An 18,153-nucleotide genomic window follows, 5' to 3' on the forward strand; every position below is an offset into this window, starting at 1 on the left:
ATTTTTTGATGGGGTATGATAGGATCTGAAGCCCTCTTTTACTACGAAGGTATTCTTGTCTATGTATTGAAACCCCGTCCCATTTCTCCTCGCATAGTTAGAAAATCATTTAAGGATTTTTATGTCTCTCATCAAAAATTGTTCACTGGGTTATTTCGACATTTATTAATTGCCATAGTCACTCGGTTTAAGTGTAATCTAAACATTTATTTGTAAATTTTTGGCAATCATCAAATTTGGCATTCATTGGTCGAACAAAGGCTGTTTACTAAGAAGAAGCGAATATGACGACGACTTTCTGGGTTTTCGTTCAGTATTTTTTTTTTTTTTTTTTTTTTTTTTTTGATGGCTTTGGCGATGATGTTGGTAATTTTTTCGCGTTTGTCTATGTCTTCTTTTTCCACTTGTCAATTAATCAAAACATTAACAAACGTACACATGCACACACACGCGCGCGAAATACTGCTTAGTAATACAACAGCGATGACATTAACAGCAGCAGCAGTAGCTGCAGAGGTGGTTTTGGTTGTTGATATCACAACAGCATAGAAATAATAACAACAATGACATTTACAAAATAAGAAAAATAAACAATATGAACAAATAAATAAATAAATCTGTTGCTATTGTTTACCGAGAAAAAACATAGACGTAGAAGACAATCGAGCAGCCAACCAGTCTGTCAGTCAAGCGGGACAGCCACACACAGAAATTTTTATTTATTAAAAGCAAATGACTTGGGGGGCAAAATTGCCAATAAAAATTACAGATGCAGCTCAAAAAAAGAGACAAGTAAAAAAGTATCGGTCGATTTTGCCGACAGATGTATACCCTCAGCCAATGTTCGATTTTTAAAAAATATTTTGACTTCTTTTATGATAATTCAAAGGTTTAACCCATTATGCAGTTGGTTCCGAAGGAATTGGCAAATATTGGCCATTTCGTATCGGACTCAAATGAATATGATATAAATATTGCGACGTGCTATGTTGGACTGTTTTGTGTTAATGGACATTTTGGGATATACCCAGTCTTGAAAAGAATCGGATATCAATTTCGCTTTTTATGAGCTTCATGGATATTCACAATTTTCAGCCTTTGTGTGGGAGATACCAGAAGTAGTGGACCGATATATTCCATATTCACAACGGATCCTTTGTTAGTGAAAATAATGGGATGTGTGAAATATAAAGAGAACCCGGTGTTTATTTCGTATTTTAAAAACGTTTTGGTTTTTCAAAACTTTGACCCTTTGTGGGCGAGGCACCAGGAGGAATGATCGGATCTCTACATTTTTTTTAACATATCATGTGTCCATAGAAATATTCAGATGTGCCAAGTCTAAATGGAATCCGATGTAAATTTCGCGTTTTTTGAGCTTAATGGATATTCAAAATTTCGACCTTTTGTGGGAGAGGTACCAGAAGGAGTGGGCCGATATATTCCATCTTAACACTAGATCTTGGGTTTATGAAAATATTGGGATGTGTGAAATTTTAAGACAATCGGATTCTTACATCACATTTTATAAGATTTATAATTATTCAAAATTTTGACCATTTGTGGGGGAGGTATTTGATGGAGTGGACCGATATTATCCATTTTTGCACCTGACCTAGAACTGACGCAAATATAAGGATTTGCAAAGAGGGAGCAATCCCGGATTATCGTTTCTCTTTCTGCAAAGAAAAAAATATTTTTTGTTTTTTGAAAATTTCGACCATTTGTGGGGGAGGTACCAGAGGGAGTGGACCAATATATTCCATCCTAACACCAGACCTTGGGTTAATATAAATATTGGGATGTGTGAAATTTCACAACAATCGGACTCTTGCATCACATTTTATGAGAGTTGTAATTATTCAAAGTTTTGACCCTTTGTGGGGGAGGTACCAGAAGGAGTGGACCAATATATTCCGTCTTAACACCAGACCTTGCGTTAATATAAATATTGAGATGTGTTAAATTTAAAGACAATCGAACTCTTATATCACATTTTTGAGAGTTGTAATTATTTAAAGTTTTGACCCTTTGTGAGGGGAGGTACCAGAAGGAGTGGACCGATATTGTCCATTTTCATACCTAACCTAGCACTGACGTAAATATTAGAATTTGCAAAGTTGGAGCAAAATCGGATTATCCTTTCTCTTTCTGTGCAAAAAAAAATATTTTTTTTGAAAATTTCTACCTTTTGTGGGGGAGGTACCAGAAGGAGTGGACCGATATTGCCCATCTCCGAACTCGATCTAAGTTTGACAAAAATATTACGATATACCAAGTTTGGACAAAATCGGGTACTCCCTTCGAGAGTTATCGTGCGCACCAGCCAGCCAGACAGACAGACGGATGGACGGACATCGCTAGATCGACTCCAAATGTTCTGAAACGCATTTGGTCCAAAGAGACATAGGGTCTTAAACTGTAATTTCGACTAGGTACGTTTTGACCGTATCAAATGATATACAGGGTTGCCCATATTCGACGGACCCATCTGGCAACGCCTTAACTTTTGACAGAAATGTCACATCGCTTATTGACATACCGCGTTTGAAACGTCAGTCCAAGCAGATTTTTACCATGAACCAATACACGCCACGCGAGCGCTCTGAAATAGTTGACATTTACATTCAACGGAAGAAGTCAATTGTGAAAAAAATGTGAGAAGTGCACCTTCTAAGAAAACCATTAAGCGTTTATACGAAAAAATTTCGACTGGTAAGGCTCTTTCTAATCCGAAGAGGCCATATAAAAGTCGACCAAGGCGATCGGCCGAGAATATCGCTGCCGTACGAGCCAGTGTTGAGAGGTCCCCAAGAACATCCCAAAAACGCCGTTCTCAGCAGTTGGGCATGGCTCGGTCCACTTTACAAAGGATTATTCGCATTGATTTACATTTGTTCCCGTACAAAATTCAATTGACGCAAAGAATGTTGCCTGCGGACAAGCCTCGTCGATTGGAATGGACCCAAAGGTCCGTCGAATATGGGCAACCCTGTATACCCTCTGTAGCCATATGGCTGAGAGTAAATTTAGGGGATTTGACAACGTTTTGGGTAAAAGGGAGAGAAATATGTCACTGGTAAGAAAACTTCTTAAAATTGCATATCCTCTCAAAAAAAAAAAAGTTTTTTTTAGCTTATGTTGTTGCTCATAGCTTCCAACACATTTCCATTCTCCGAGTGTTATCTGTACTCATGCTTACTTTATATAAGTCCCAACAACATGTAAATATTTGCAATACTGTCATCAAGTTTAATATCAACTAAATCCAATCTCTGTACCTACCCCTACCGTAACCTTCTTTGGCATTAGCCAAAGAAAGACAACACAAGCCAAGAGGAAAACAAAACGCAAACGAAGAAGAAAATAATCAAACTTATTTTTTGGCAAATTCACAATTACCAGAAATCCATGCAATTGGCCAGCCATATGTCATTTAGTGGTCTGTACTAACCCCCTACCCCCCTCTGTGTAGCTGATTTTAGTCTTGCTCCAATGACATGAATGACTTTGAAATATAGGTTACCATACCATATGCATAAGTAAATAATGGCCATGGGAGGGGAGCCTAGATAGATGCACCAGTGAAGGCATTCATGCAGGCAGTCAATTTAACAAAATGTTGTGTTGCCAACTTTTTGCCTTCAAGGAAGTGAACTTTGAGCATAGGAGATGGGGGGTTTTTCTTTTGTTTAGGGCAACAAATGTGAATTCTCTATGCCGGGTGAAATTTAAATAATTTGTTGGTGATAATATTATTATGAAGAAGAAATGAATCAGTAGCCTCGGAGATAAATTGTTTCTAATTTTACATTAGAGATTTATTTTGATACAAGCCAGAATTTGGTATTTGGAAAATTTTGACCCAAATCAGTAAAAACGAAGATTGAAAGTTTATACGAAAACGAATAATAAATATTTATATTTTTTTTACTATATTTGAAAACAGGCACACCAAAAACTCTTTTATACCCTCAGCCATATGGCTACAGAGGGTATATGCGTAACGGTTTCAGACCCTAGGTCTCTTTAGAACAAATCCGTTTTAGGACATTTGGAGTCGATCTAGCGATGTACAACCGTCCATTGCACCGACTGTCTGTCTGACTGGAACCCACGATGACTTTGGAAGGAAGTATCCGATTTGGTTCAAACTTGGTACATCGTAATGTTGTCAACCTTAAATCGAGTTCGAAGATGGGCAATATCTGCCCACTCCTCCTTGTACCTCCAACACAAAATATCTAATTTTCAAAAAAAAAAAAAAATAAATAAATAAATAAATAAAATAAATAAATAAAATATTTTACTACACAGAAAGAGGAAGGATAACCAACTGTACAAATTATAATATTTGCATCTGTGCTAGGTCAGGTGCGAAAATGGAACATGTCGGTCCACTGCGTCAAGTACCTCCCCCACAAAGCGTCAACATTTTGAATAATTTTAACTCTTATAAAATGTGATGTAAAAGTCCGATTCTCTTCAAATTACACGCATCACAATATTTTTATTAACCAAAGGTCTGGGATGAAGATGGAATGTGTCGGTCCACTCCACTGTTATCTCCCCTACAAGGGGTCAAAATTTTGAATATCTATGAAGCGCATAAAACGCGAAATTAACGTCCGATTCCATTCAGACTTGGCGTATCTCAATATATCCATCAACACAAAATCTGTTCTAAAGGTGGTAGAGATCGGACCATATCTTGTGGTACCTCCTCCGCAAATGGTCAAAGTTTTGAATAACCAAAACGATTATAAAATCCGCAAAAAACGTACCCTGTTTCTCTTCATATTTTACACATCCCATCACTTCTACTAATACAAGATCTGCTTTGAGGATGGGATATATCGGGCCACTCCTTCTTGTGCCTCCCCTACAATGGGTCAAAATTTTGAATATCCAAGAAGCTCATAAAACGTAAAATTAACATTGGATTCCATACATCAACAAGGTTTTAAGGACGGTTTTAAGGTGGTAGGGATCGGACCATTTCTTCTGGTTCCTCCCCCAAATAGGGTTCAAAATTTTGAAAAATAAAACGCTCAAAGAAATCGAAATAAGCATCCAACTCTCTTCAAATTACGCACATACAAACATTTTTGCCAACACAAGATTAGTTGTAAAGATAATATATAAGTGCGAACCCCTTTGTAATACCTCAGCCAAAGAGGGTCTCAATTTTCAATACTTTTATCGGTCATAACTTGCCTAGGGTCAACAATTTAAATATTCATAAAAGAATTCAAAATATATTTATATATTTATATGATGGAACATTAGCTGAGGGTATACATCTGTCGGAAAACCCGACATATATTTGTATACCCTCAGCCATATGGCTACAGAGGGTATATGTATTTGAAGTTCGTAATGGGTACTGCAGCCTATGACAAAAAATTCGTAAGCATGTCCACGTCTTCGTATAGTCCCCATGTAGCGGGTTTCAATTAAGTGGATTTTTTTGAAAATTTTCAAGTTCCTTCCAAATGGTGGAGGGTAATAAAAGTTCGGTCCGGCCGAACTTAGCTGCTTTTTTACTTTGTTCTTTTTTTTTAATTTTGAACTTTTGAATATTGAGTTATACAGTGTTGGATAAATACCAGTAAATATTTTATATGAGTTGTGGGGGAGGTAACCGAAGAAGCATACCTAAGTCTGGTACAAATGTTGTGAAGTGCGAGGTTTCAATGACTTCTACGAATCCCTTCGGTTTCTATGAGAGGGACCATTTTTTATTTAAAATTGTACATTTTTAGGAGAGGTATCATAGGCAAAAACCTGTATTATCTAATATTGAACTCGATATATATTTCATCCTTTTCCTGAACACTTTTTTAAGGCAAATTTTAAAGTTTTTATGCAATACTACATCTTCATTCATTACATCTTCATTGTAACAATCAGATGGGAGGGCAAACGGTACACTTCTCCACCAGCCCATCCTTTTATTTGATGGTGATCAGGAATTATGGAGACTCTTTAGGGAGTTTCGGACGAATATTTCCAGTTGTTGTAAATGGAATGGCAAATATGTCTCACAATTCTAGGTACGTTTTTCAAATCTCAAATTTAGAGAAATCATCCAATTATACGATTCTTCACCAATTTAAGAATTTTGAATTAAGAATTTGAACAAGTACTAAATGTATTTTTTGCTTGGGAAAATATGGTCAATTTTTTTGTAATAATCTGTTATCACTACATCTATCCTAACGTTTTTATACCCTACACCACAAGGTGGTCAGGGTATCATGTTTTTGTACATTTGTTTGTTACAGGGAAAAAGAAACGAGATAGATCCATAGTTCCTTTTGATGATCTGCATAGAATCACATTCTGAGTCGATTTATGGATGTTCGTCTGTCTGTCCATGTATTTATGTAAAAAAATACAATTCGTATTTATTACCCGATCCAGATGAAATTTTGCACAAATCATTTGTTTGGCCCAAGGACGAACCATATTGAAATTGGTAATTGAAATTGATAATCGGTATAAATTAAGATATAGCTCCCATATATATCTTCGTCCGACTTGCCTTCTATTGTGCACCAAACGTGCAATATCAGCCCGAATAGTATGGAATTTTGCATATACAACCAAATTAGGCCTGGAAATAAGTATGCCAAATTTGATGGGTTCAGATATAGCTATAGCTCCCATATATATTGTTCATCCGATTTGTTATTTTTGTCCTCCGCAGCCGTACTATGCACTCTGTAACAACAATATTTGGGGAAATATATCAAATACAGCTCAGAAATACATTTGCTAAATTTTATCGAGATCGTTTGAGATTTGGATATAGCTTCCATATATAACTTCGTCCGATTTACTTTCTATTGTGCACCAAACGTCTAATATTTATCCAAATAGGATGGAATTTGGCATTTATGACCGAATTGGGTCTAGAAGCTAGTATATTAAATTTGGTGAAGATCGGTTCAGATATAGCTATAGCTCCCACACATATTGTTCATCCGATTTGTTGTATTTGTTACCCACAACCGTAATATGCACTCCGTAACAACGATATTCAGGGAAATATCAAATACAGCTCAGAAATTTCTTTGCCAAATTGTTCGAGATCGGTTCAGATTTGGATATAGCTCCCATATATATATTTATCCGATTTCAAATTAATTGTGCACCAAATGGGAAATACAAGTGCGAATTTAAAAGATTCAAATACATATTTAGTCCTTTGAACTTTAAATTATAATTATAATCATAGGGTGTATGATTGAGTTCTCCCATAAAAACTTTTAATTGTTATGTGGAGCTCTACTAAATCAGCAAAGTTGTGTAGGGTATCATAAAGTCGGCCCCGCACGACTTTAAGACTTTCTTTACTTGTTTTTTTTTTAGGAATCGTTTGAATCACCCCCAATTTATGAATTTCCCCTAAACTTATTATTATTTTGGAGCAGCAAATTTAAGAGGCTCATCAAATATTGCTCATTCTGTGATGATGATGGTGACAACCCTTTTACTTGCCCCCAGGCCATAGGGGTTTAACTTGTAAATTAAGGAAACTGTTTTGTTTTTAGTTTGCTTTGGCTCAAGTTTGAGATGTTTCGTGTTTTTCTTTCTTATTTCATGTCTTTCTACTTAACACATTTTCTTTAGCTGCGGATTTTTTAAAAAACCTCTCCAAAAAGAAAAATTGTTTTGAAGTCAAAAGAAAAAAAAAAACAAACAAATCACATGCACATGCACACACACACCAACACCTGTTTCAATTTCAGTGGGCCACGGAATGAAATGCACATGAAATAAAGACGGCAAAAACGAAATGGAAAAAGCAACGAAAATCAAGCAGCAAACAAACATACGCTGCAAATACATAGATTTGGATTTGGCGCTAGTTTTTCATGAGTTTTATTTTTTATTTCGGTTTTTGTTTTTTTGGTGTTTTCTTTCGAATTTTGAATGCAAATATTATGAAATCAATTCCGCATTTCTGCATTGTGACTGCTGTGTTAGTTTTTCTTGTGCAGTTTTGCTGCTGCTGCTGTTGTTGTTTTGCATGGGATTTTCTTTTTGCAAATCGTTTTTATTGTGGGTTACATTAGTAACCCAATGACAATTAAAGTTAATTTTCCACAATTAGTAGTGGCATGGCTTTAGGAGATTTTCTGCAGTTTTCTATCTTTTTCGTTGTTTTTTTTTTTTTGGAGGGGAAATTATGTTGCAATTATCAAAACAGCAGGATGATGTGGGAAATTATCCAGCATTATTATGCATGCATAAAATGTAGGAAATATTATGCCCGACATGCTACAAGGAACTTATTTGTCACACTTATCCACTTCGGATAATTACTTTGTGTGAGATAATAAGGCCATGAGTTGGAAAAGAAATTGACTCAGGGAAAACATAAATTTCACGAGCTTCGATTATAAAGAAATTGCTTTATTACTTTTGTTTTACATTTTGGAGGAAAACTTAGCGATTTCTGTATCCTGCAGCGTTTTTATTAAAATAAGTTAAAAACTATCAGAGGGTTTTGCGACAGATGTTCGATTATTTTAATATATTTTGACTTTTTTATGATTATCCAAATTTTTGACCCTTTATGGAGTAGGTTCCGACGGAATGGACCAAAATTGTCCATTTCGTATTGGACCTAAATAAATATGATATAAATAATGCGACGCGTCAGGTTTGAACTATATTGACTGCTTCCTTCGCTTTATATGAGATATGTGATAGTTTTTAGAAAATTACTTCATCTAATGCATATAAAAATACTGGTATGGACAAAATTACAAGAAAATCTAACATTTATATAAAAATACGAAGAATCGGCGGCTGGTTTCCTATTTTATTACAGTAATTCAAAACTTTTTTAAAATATGGTCCAGGTTTTGTTATATATGCATTCGGTGTATTAGATATTCGAGAAGACAAATTATTTTTTGCAAAGTTTGGAAATTTGTTTTGAATATAGCCTAGGTTTGTCCCTATTTTCGATTTATCAAAAGATCCACTTTCTATTGGTGGGGATCAAGGGAAAGTTCCTAATATCTTGAGACTATATCTTTGGAAAAATCCCCGTTATAGAAGAGGAAAAGCTTATAAAAAGGTCTACGTTTCTTCTAAATTTTTTTATGATCAGGTCCATATTCCCTCCAGAAAATTTTGCATGAAAGCTCCAGATTTCCTACAAAAAAAACTCCATTTTCCATTCAATAATCTTTCCGACATTTCATGCAGATATTTCATATGAAAAACTTCACATATTCTCCAATAATTTCTTTATGAAAAGGTCCACGTACCCTGCAACCATTTTTTAATGAAAAGGTGCACAATTCCACAAACAAAAAAAATAATAATAAATAATAATAATAAATAAATTAATTAATAAACAATAAAAATTCCACATTTTAGAGTAGTTGTGTGTAAAGGTCCACCATTTTTAATTTAAAGGTCCAGATTTCCTCTAAGAATTCTTTTACAAAAGGTCCACGTACCCTGCAACCATTTTTTAATGAAAAGGTGCACAATTCCACAAACAAAAAAAAATAATAATAAATAATAATAATAAATAAATTAATTAATAAACAATAAAAATTCCACATTTTAGAGTAGTTGTGTGTAAAGGTCCACCATTTTTAATTTAAAGGTCCAGATTTCCTCTAAGAATTCTTTTACAAAAAGGTCCACAGCCCTTGGAAATTTTCTCCTCATTTATCAACAAATTTTCTTCTACCACGTTCCATCCAACTATTTTTTATACCCTTAGCCATATGGCTACAGAGGATATATATCATTTGATACGTCCAAAACGTGCCTAGTAGATATAACGGTTTTAGAGCCTAGGTCTCGTTTCAGGACATTTGGAGTCGATCTAGCGATTTCCGCCCTTCCGTCCAACTGTCTGTCTGGCTGGTGCGCTCGATAACTCTCGAAGAGAGTACCCGATTTTACCCAAACGAGGTACATTGTAATATTATTGTCAAACTTAGATCTACTTCAAAGATGGGCGATATCGGTCGCCCACAAAATGTCGAAATTTTCAAAGAAAATATTTTATAGCACCGAAAGAGAAAGGATCCAAATATTTGCGTCAGTGCTAAGTCAGGATCAAAAATGGACAATATCGGTCCACTCCTTCAAGTACATCCCCCACAAAGGGTAAAAATTTTGAATAATTACAACTCTTATAAAATGTGATGTAAGAGTCCGATTATCTTCAAATTTCACATATCCCAATAATTTTATTAACCCACGGTCTGGTGTGAAGATGGAATATATCGAGCCACTCCTTTTGGTACCTCCCTCACAAAGGGTCAAAATTTTGAATAACCATAAAGCTCTAAAACGTGATCAGATGCTCATGATTCTTATTAAATTTCATACTTCCCAATATTTTTACTTAAGCAAGAGCTGGTGTGAAGATGGTAAATATCGGACCACTTCTTCTGGTACTTCCCCCACAAAAGGTCAACATTTTGAATAATTATAACGTTTATAAAGTTTTAACTAAGAGTCCGACGATCTTCAAATTTCGCTTTTTTCAATATTTCCACTAACACAAGGCTTGGTATGAAGAACGGATTGAACGGACCACTCCTTCTAGTACCTCCCCCACAAAGGGTCAACATTTTCGATAACAATTAAGCACATAAAACGCGAAATGAGCAACTGATTACTTTTTTAAAGTATGATCGTTTTTGAATGTGGATTATGGCTTTAAAGCAGTTATAATCTGAATCGATTTCTACTAAATTTAAAGGAGTAGGAATTGATATTCATCAAAATGCATCCTATTAGGCCCAATTAACATGATATCGGTAGACGATTTATATGGGAGCTATATCCAAATCTGAACCGATCTCTATAAAATTTTATGAAGGTATGTCCATGTTGTATCTGAAAGCTAGCAACTAAGTGGTTGTGTAGAGCATGGAACTTCTAACCAAATCAGATGAATAATGTATATGCGACCCGCAGCTATATCTTAACCGATTTTCATCGAATTGAATACATAATGTGTGCTCATGTTTTCTTTAACAAATCAGAAGTCCGCATGAATGTACCCAAAATTGCGTATACGCTTTTTATGGTGGCATTCTTGCCACTTTTATTTAAAAATGTATCGAATTCAATTGGAAACGAAAAATTAAATAAAAATTTTAAAACCATAACAAGTCACAAAATCCGTTTAGTTCCACAATTCTGAAAATATGAGGAGCGAAAAGACAAAAAATGTCCATGTTGACCCGCAAATATCGGTACATATTCCAGGGACAGCAATTTTTGAAAGCCACAATCAGAAACTACCAGTATGTACGTTGTTGGAAAATGTATAGAAATCTATATAAAAGATCAGTAATATAAGCCCTATATTGACCATTTCCCCCCAGGAGCCTTATGTACCTTAAATGAATTTCTAATACAAAATTGCGGAAAAATGTCATTGAAAAATATGTAGAACACATTCCAAAACCAAATATCAACCCTATGTGTTGGGGGTATTACAAGTTTGATTGGGCCAAAAAGTATGTAACACCTCGAACTATTGGTTTCCCACATAGGAAAGTATATATGGAGATTCATATCTCGCTGAGCTGGGTCAATCTAGGTATGTATGTCCGCCCGTCCGTCTGTCCATGTTAATTTGTAATCAAGCTACAGGTCGCAATTATGGCTCGATCTTCACGAAATTTAGAATGTAGGTGGGGCTAGGGCCTGAATAGAAGCCTATTGCTTTTGGAGATGATCGCATAATATTTAGGGGTTGAAATGGACCAAAAATTTTCCTGATTTTCCATTTGATCTACACGTCGCAATTATAGACCAATCGACGCGGAAATTAGCGTGGGGCTAGAGCTTAGGGCTGGACAGAAGCCTTCCAATTTTGATTGTTATTTGGTAATATTTAGTGGGTAAAATAGACCATAACATTTGTGTTAAATAAAAGTCAAATTTTCCATTAAACCGCGAATATTTTTAATCCCGGGGAAACACAAGTAGACGAACAGGTCAATTATGACCATTACGTAGATGTCGATAGTAAATTTATCGGATATAGAATATACAATGTATATACAAAGGAAGGGGATGTTAGCTAGAATGCTTATATCTCAATTCAGAATGCCCTTTTGGCATAAAAGAAAAAATCGCATATAGTATGGCAATAATGATGTTAATATTGATTTTTTGTATTTTGTGATATATTTTTATTTTTCATATTTTTTATCGCATGCGATTTTTTCAATTTTTATTTCATATTTTTTCACCTTACAACATAGGTTGGGGTTATATACAGATTGCAATTATTGTCCGATCCTCACGAAAATTTTCACAAGGGTAGGGTTAGGCTCAGAAGGGCTAGGCCTACAGTTTTCAAAGATGTCCAAAATATATTGGACCAACAACTAAAAATGTTCCTGATTTGGCAGCCGTTATAAAGGTCACAAATAGAAACCAAAAGACACGAAATCTCGCATCAAATTAGAGTTTAGGACAGCAGGTTGAATGGACTACTACTTTTGTGTGCAAAAAAACATTTGCATTCTACCGAAACGCTGAAAATAACTTACAGGAGAAATCCAAAAAACACAAATGGCAATCTTTTGACTTTTTTATGCAGATTTTGTTACCGAATATAGCCAAATATTGTAGGCAAGCATATAGGTGAATCTAAATTTAGAGATGTGGAGGGGCTTCTGGCTTTTGGAGATGATCGCAAAATATTTAAAGGTTCCAAAGAACCAAAAACAGAAGAATTCTCCTGATCACACAATTAAAGAAACAAATGTTGAGGACAGGGAAGTAGACTTCTTCATTCATTCTGGATGACCATCGGATTGTATTTAGCTTTAAATTGGACTACAACAACTAATAGCACGATGCAGTGCGTAAATATTGGGCAAATGTCCCTGGTCAAAATGCTAAGGTTAATATCTGGACAGCGCTCCATGACATTATTTCAAAAGCGAAATCTTCCAAAATGGATTTGGACATAAGGGGACTTTTACCATATTTACCAGTGTTGTTGGGTATCACATGGTCGGCCCTGCCCGACTATAGCCTTTGCTTACTTGTTATTATTGAGTGCATAAGGGGTAGCAAAGCGCGCCGTTTTCAGCTAGTGGGGGTATAAACGCATCGCACATTCACTAAAAACTTTACAATAGTTTTTTTCCTATGAATTGCTCTTAATTTCTTAATTATTTTTTTTTTAATAATTAAATTCTAACTCATATTAGAAGTTTTGCCAGATTTCCTATTCGTGTTTATTTATTTCACACATTTCTCTGATGTTTCAAAATTTATTATAACCTATTTCTTTTCCACAATTTTATTTCATATCTATTTGCAGCTCTATGTGGTGTATAACACATCGATTCCGCTGGCCCACAAACACCATTGCTTGGTTATAGCCAAAACGCAATATTCGATGAGTTAATGAATCGCCAGCGATTGCTACAGATGTGGTCTTTTCTCTATTTTCTGAAAAGTTCATTGACCAGTTTATTATGGAGAGAAGAAGAAGAGAAAGAAAAAAAAAACGAAACTTCAATGAAATAAATGAGTTTATGGCTTTGTAATGCAGCAGCAGTAGCAGCAAAAAGAAACAAACAGACCGCCGCATTCATTGAAGTTTGATGGCAAAAAAGGTAGAATTTCTATTGGGAAGCACAACAGCAGAGAGAGGCTGTCCCGCTTTCCGATGAGTGGTGAGGAGGGCTAAGTTGAACTTAACACGCGATTTCATTCTCACACAGGTAAGTCAATGAACATAAATAGATATGTTGTTTTTATACCCTCCACCATAGTATGGAGGGTATATTAAGTTTGTCATTCCGTTTGTAACACCTCGAAATATAAATTTTGGAACCCACAAAGTATATATATATATATATATATTCTTGATCAGCATAAAATTCTATGTCGATTTAGCAATGTCCGTCGGGTGTCCGTTTATCCGTCTGTGGAAATCACTTTAGCTTCCGAACGAAATGAAGTAGGTTGATAAAATTTATTCTCAAATGTGTATTATGTCTAGAGGACTTTTGGTATTGAAAATTGGCCATGTAGGTCCACGTCTTCGTATAGCCCCCATATAACGGTACCTCCCGATATTCGGTATTTTGATGATTTTAGCGGCATTATTCACCGGAATTGTTTCAAATTTGGTATTTGAAGTTCGTAATGGATACTACAGCCTAACACTGAATATTGTCTGTGCAGATCCACGTCTTCGTACAGCCCTCATATAACGGTACCTCCCGATATTCGGTATTTTGATGATTTTAGCGACATTATTCACCGGAATTGTTTCAAATTTGGTATTTGAAGTTCGTAATGGATACTAGAGCCCAAGACAGAAAATTGTCTGTACAGGTCCACGACTTCGTATAGCCCCATTTAACGGTACCTCCCGATATTCGGTATTTTGATGATTTTAGCGACATTATTCACCGGAATTGTTTCAAATTTGGTATTTGACGTTCGTATTGGATACTACAGCCCAAGACAGAAAATTGTCAGTGCAGGTCCACGTCTTCGTATAGCCCTCATATAACCTCCCGATATTCGATATTTTGATGATTTTAGCGACATTATTCACCGGAATTGATTACAATTTGGTATTTGAAATTCGTAATGGATACTACAGCCGAAGACAGAAAGTTGTCTGTGCAGGTCCATGTCTTCGTATAGCCCCCATATAACGGTACCTCCCGATATTCGGTATTTTGATGATTTTAGTGACATTATTAACCCGAATTGTTTCAAATTTGGTATTTGAAGTTCGTAACGAATACTACAGCCTATGACAGAAAATTGTCTGTGCAGGTCCATGTCTTCGTATAGCCCCCATATAACGATACCTTCCGATATTCGGTAGTTTGATGATTTTAGCGACATTATTCACCGGAATCGTTTCAAATTTGATATTTGAAATTCGTAATGGATGCTACAGCCCAAAATAGAAAATTGTCTGTGCAGGTCCACGTCCTCGTATAGCCCCCATATAACGAAACCTCCCGATATTCGGTACTTTGGTGATTATAGCGACATTATTCACCGGAATTGTTTCAAATTTGGTATTTGAAGTTCGTAATAGATACTAGAGCCCAAGACAGAAAATTGTCTGTGCAGGTCCACGTCTTCGTATAGCCCTCATATAACCTCCCGATATTCGGTATTTTGATGATTTTAGCGACATTATTCACCGGAATTAATTAAAATTTGGTATTTGAAATTCGTAATGGATACTAAAGCCTAAGACAGAAAATTGTCTGTGCAGGTCCATGTATTCGTATAGCCCCATATAACGATACCTCCCGATATTCGACTTTTTGATGATTATAGCGACATTATTCACAGGAATTTTTTCAAATTTTTGTATTTGAAGTTCGTAATGGATGCTACAGCCCAAGACAGAAAATTGTCTGTGCAGGTCCACTTCTTCGCATAGCCCCATATAACGATATTCGGTATTTTCATGATTTTAGCACATTATTCACCGGAATTGATTTAAATTTGGTATTTGAAGTTCGTAATGGATACTACAGCTTAAGACAGAAATTTATCTGTGCAGATCCATGTCTTCGTATATCGCCCATATAACGGAACCTCCCGATATTCGGTATTTTGATGATTTTAGCTACATTATTCACAGGATTTTTTTCAAATTTGGGATTTGAAGTTCGTAATGGATACTACAGCCCAAGACAGAAAATTGTCTCTGCAGGTGAATGTCTTCGTATAGCCCTCATATAAAGGTACCTCCCGATATTCGGTATTTTGATGATTTTAGCTACATTATTCACCTATTTTTTATTTCGCATTTGAATATTGTAATGGCTTATGACAAAATTTACCCATGCAGGTCCATGTCGGTCGTATAGACCCTAATATAACAGAATATTTTAACAGAATATTTTATGGGGTTTTAATGTTTTTGAAAATTGCCAAATTCGTTCCAAATGGTTGAGCGTATTCAAAGTTCGGCCCGGCCGAACTTACAGCATTTTTTACTTGTTTCTGTTTGTTGTTGCACCAATATAACTGTTGATTTGTTGTTGTTGTTGGGTTTGTTGTTTTTCCTATAACATAAACATTTTCATTATTTTTCATGAAAAATAAGAAAATAAAATAAAACCAACAACAGCAGAAGTCATGAAATAAACTTTTATAAAAGCAATAATTTATGCTCGGGTGCCACCAACACCACCACCGGCATTCCCCATGGAAGACACGTTTATAACATAATTTTTACAGTTTTATGTAGGGGGATCTTGTCCTCATAAGAATTACCTTTAATTGAAAAAAAATGTTATTGTTGTGACAAAGTTTAACTCCGAAATTAGAAGGGGGTTCACTAGACTAGAAACATTTTTACAACCGACACCCCAATCATAAAAATATGACAATCTTACGGCTCTTCTTTCCAAGTTTTTTAATAATGCCACCACAAATCTGATCGCTATCTTTTGAAATGATGTTTTTGCCGCTGCTGCTTACAAGACATTGTACTAATTTTTATTGTCACAAATTTGTTACGTTCCAATTATTTTGTGTTGTTGTTGTTCATTTTTTTCTCATACCCCAACCTCGCTTCTTCTGGGTCTTTACAATTACGATTTTCTTTTCTATTCTTTTCAATGGCAATAAATCCAGACAACGAGAACTAAACCATAAGTCACGAATCATAATAAAACTCTCACTTGAATGAAAAACATTTTCTATTTATAAAAAAAAATGATCACTGAAAACCACCACCACCCAACCAGTCGACAGAACAGACAATCGTAATTTTTCTTTCAATGAGAAAAAAAAAAAAGAAAATTGAAAATAAATTTCTAATTGGATAGATAATTGCGTTTTTCTTTTTTCTGGCTGTTCTTCCAAGATTCTAATATCAGATTGGATTTTCTACAAAAATGCGTTGTATAATAAGGGGAGAAAAACTTCATTCATTTTCATATATAAAAAAAGCTAATAATTTTAGAAAAGTGAAAAAAATTGGAGGACCCTTACCACAGGGCGTATGTCTCTGAATAGACAGATAGACCGACAGATAAAAAATATAAATAAATGGGTTTCAAAAATATCTTCTAAGAATGGAACACATTCAAAAACTCCCATATAAACTTAACAAATAAAAAAGAAGCTAAGTTCGGCCGGGCCGAACTTTTAATTCCCTTCACCATTTTGAAGAAACTTGAAAAATTTCCAAAAAATTCCGTCGAAAAATACTGCTCAAAGGAAAACCGTTATATGGAAGCTAACAATGATGTAGTCAATTCCGGTCAGTAATCATTAAAAAAAAACCAAACATCGGGAGGTATCGTTATATGGGGGCTATACGAAAACATGGACCTGTATAGGCAATTTTCTGTCATAGGCTGCAGCACCCATTGTACGAACATTAAGTACGAAATTCTGGTAAAAATCATCATCATCACCGCTAAAATCATCAAAATACCGAATATTGGAGGTACCATTATATATGGGCTAAATGAAAACGTGCACCGACATGCCTCATTTAAGAACTTAACCTGTCTATTGGTAAAATACACATGTGTGCAAAATTTTACCCTTCTATATTAATTCCTTCCAAAGATGGCATGAATACAATAAATAGACACAACGACAGACGACGTCGTATAATCGACTTAGAATTTTACGCTGTTTCAGAATATTTAAACTTTGTAGAGTCTATCATGAATATTTCGAGGAATTGCAAACGGAATGACAAAGCTAATATATCCTCCATAGAACGGTGAAGGGTATAAAAATACCAAAAGTTCTACTTTCAAAACCTGTACAGTAGACATACGACCTGGGAAATCTCTTCTTTAAATATATGACCTATAAATACTTTTTACATTATTTTACATACTCAAATACTCTTCTAAAAATAGGCAAGATTTTTGATAAAAAGAAAACATCAAAAGCTCCTCAATTTCTAGACCTTTAAAAGCTGTTTTAGTTACAAAAGTCCTGTATAAGATCTTCTTCAGAGGACTTCAAAAGGTCTTCTGTAGATAGGAGACCTTCAAAAGGGCTCTATATTTTATAATTTTCGTCGAATTTCGAATCATTCAAAAGGGTGGTATGAGAGCAGTGGACCAAATATTTTCCATTATCACTCCTGACTTATGTTGGATTAAATTTTGT

General features: G+C 35.2%; 2 protein-coding genes across 2 annotated transcripts in view; one reads left to right on the plus strand and one right to left on the minus strand.

The window, feature by feature from the left end:
• The window catches only part of LOC131806332 (lipase 3-like), a 90,554-nt gene that overhangs the window by 61,821 nt on the left and 10,580 nt on the right, over positions 1-18,153 (minus strand). The window lies entirely within an intron of this gene.
• Positions 13,362-18,153, plus strand: part of LOC101887901 (lipase 1) — a 183,210-nt gene continuing 178,418 nt past the window's right edge. The window contains exon 1 of the mRNA XM_059130314.1: positions 13,362-13,748. The gene's annotated coding sequence lies outside the window, so the exon portion shown is untranslated. The remainder of the gene's footprint in view (positions 13,749-18,153) is intronic.

The sequence above is a fragment of the Musca domestica genome, unplaced genomic scaffold (assembly GCF_030504385.1).
Source record: "Musca domestica strain aabys unplaced genomic scaffold, Musca_domestica.polishedcontigs.V.1.1 72, whole genome shotgun sequence".
Classification (NCBI taxonomy): Eukaryota; Metazoa; Arthropoda; class Insecta; order Diptera; family Muscidae; genus Musca; species Musca domestica.